The sequence below is a fragment of the Musa acuminata genome, unplaced genomic scaffold, assembly GCF_036884655.1.
Source record: "Musa acuminata AAA Group cultivar baxijiao unplaced genomic scaffold, Cavendish_Baxijiao_AAA HiC_scaffold_1136, whole genome shotgun sequence".
In the NCBI taxonomy this organism is placed as follows: domain Eukaryota; kingdom Viridiplantae; phylum Streptophyta; class Magnoliopsida; order Zingiberales; family Musaceae; genus Musa; species Musa acuminata.
The window spans coordinates 4,112,501-4,115,000 of NW_027021348.1; positions in this window are offsets into that span (position 1 = coordinate 4,112,501).

The following is a 2,500-nucleotide window of genomic DNA, read 5'->3' on the forward strand; positions in this document are numbered from 1 at the left end:
TTTTGGCCCGTTTTGGCCAGTTTTTGGCCTGTTTTTGCGTTGCGCGGTGACCATCTTGAGCGGAGCAAAATGTCAGCCATCTCAGCACCCTGGAACCCCCCGGGTGGCACAGGGCTGGATGGGGCTTTCGTATAGCAGGGACGGTGATGCCTCTCGCTTCGCTCGCTGTCCGCCGCTCGCTGCTCGCTCGCGCAGCCAAAAATGGCCAGTTTTGGCCCGTTTTTGGGCCGTTTTGGCCTGTTTTTGGGCTGTTCTTGCGTCGCGCGGTGACCGTCGTGAGCGGAGCAAAATGTCAGCCATCTCAGCACCCTGGAACCCCCCGGGTGGCACAGGGCTGGATGGGGCTTTCGTATAGCAGGGACGGTGCTGCCTCTCGCTTCGCTCGCTGTCCGCCGCTCGCCGCTCGCTCGCGCAGCCAAAAATGGCCAGTTTTGTCCCGTTTTTGGGCCGTTTTGGCCTGTTTTTGGGCTGTTCTTGCGTCGCGCGGTGACCGTCGTGAGCGGAGCAAAATGTCAGCCATCTCAGCACCCTGGAACCCCCCGGGTGGCACAGGGCTGGATGGGGCTTTCGTATAGCAGGGACGGTGCTGCCTCTCGCTTCGCTCGCTGTCCGCCGCTCGCCGCTCGCTCGCGCAGCCAAAAATGGCCAGTTTTGGCCCGTTTTTGGGCCGTTTTGGCCAGTTTTTGGCCTGTTCTTGCGTCGCGCGGTGACCGTCGTGAGCGGAGCAAAATGTCAGCCATCTCAGCACCCTGGAACCCCCCGGGTGGCACAGGGCTGGATGGGGCTTTCGTATAGCAGGGACGGTGCTGCCTCTCGCTTCGCTCGCTGTTCGCCGCTCGCCGCTCGCTCGCGCAGCCAAAAATGGCCAGTTTTGGCCCGTTTTGGCCAGTTTTTGGCCTGTTTTTGCGTTGCGCGGTGACCATCTTGAGCGGAGCAAAATGTCAGCCATCTCAGCACCCTGGAACCCCCCGGGTGGCACAGGGCTGGATGGGGCTTTCGTATAGCAGGGACGGTGATGCCTCTCGCTTCGCTCGCTGTCCGCCGCTCGCTGCTCGCTCGCGCAGCCAAAAATGGCCAGTTTTGGCCCGTTTTTGGGCCGTTTTGGCCTGTTTTTGGGCTGTTCTTGCGTCGCGCGGTGACCGTCGTGAGCGGAGCAAAATGTCAGCCATCTCAGCACCCTGGAACCCCCCGGGTGGCACAGGGCTGGATGGGGCTTTCGTATAGCAGGGACGGTGCTGCCTCTCGCTTAGCTCGCTGTCCGCCGCTCGCCGCTCGCTCGCGCAGCCAAAAATGGCCAGTTTTGTCCCGTTTTTGGGCCGTTTTGGCCTGTTTTTGGGCTGTTCTTGCGTCGCGCGGTGACCGTCGTGAGCGGAGCAAAATGTCAGCCATCTCAGCACCCTGGAACCCCCCGGGTGGCACAGGGCTGGATGGGGCTTTCGTATAGCAGGGATGGTGCTGCCTCTCGCTTCGCTCGTTGTCCGCCGCTCGCCGCTCGCTCGCGCAGCCAAAAATGGCCAGTTTTGGCCCGTTTTTGGGCCGTTTTGGCCAGTTTTTGGCCTGTTCTTGCGTCGCGCGGTGACCGTCGTGAGCGGAGCAAAATGTCAGCCATCTCAGCACCCTGGAACCCCCTGGGTGGCACAGGGCTGGATGGGGCTTTCGTATAGCAGGGACGGTGCTGCCTCTCGCTTCGCTCGCTGTCCGCCGCTCGCCGCTCGCTCGCGCAGCCAAAAATGGCCAGTTTTGGCCCGTTTTGGCCAGTTTTTGGCCTGTTTTTGCGTTGCGCGGTGACCATCTTGAGCGGAGCAAAATGTCAGCCATCTCAGCACCCTGGAACCCCCCGGGTGGCACAGGGCTGGATGGGGCTTTCGTATAGCAGGGACGGTGATGCCTCTCGCTTCGCTCGCTGTCCGCCGCTCGCTGCTCGCTCGCGCAGCCAAAAATGGCCAGTTTTGGCCCGTTTTTGGGCAGTTTTGGCCAGTTTTTGGCCTGTTCTTGCGTTGCACGGTGACCGTCGTGAGCGGAGCAAAATGACAGCCATCTCAGCACCCTGGAACCCCCCGGGTGGCACAGGGCTGGATGGGGCTTTCGTATAGCAGGGACGGTGCTGCCTCTCGCTTCGCTCGCTGTCCGCCGCTCGCCGCTCGCTCGTGCAGCCAAAAATGGCCAGTTTTGGCCCGTTTTTGGGCCGGTTTGGCCAGTTTTTGGCCTGTTCTTGCGTCGCGCGGTGACCGTCGTGAGCGGAGCAAAATGTCAGCCATCTCAGCACCCTGGAACCCCCCGGGTGGCACAGGGCTGGATGGGGCTTTCGTATAGCAGGGACGGTGCTGCCTCTCGCTTCGCTCGCTGTTCGCCGCTCGCTCGCGCAGCCAAAAATGGCCAGTTTTGGCCCGTTTTTGTGCCGTTTTGGCCAGTTTTTGGCCTGTTCTTGCGTTGCGCGGTGACCGTCGTGAGCGGAGCAAAATGTCAGCCATCTCAGCACCCTGGAACCCCCCGGGTGGCA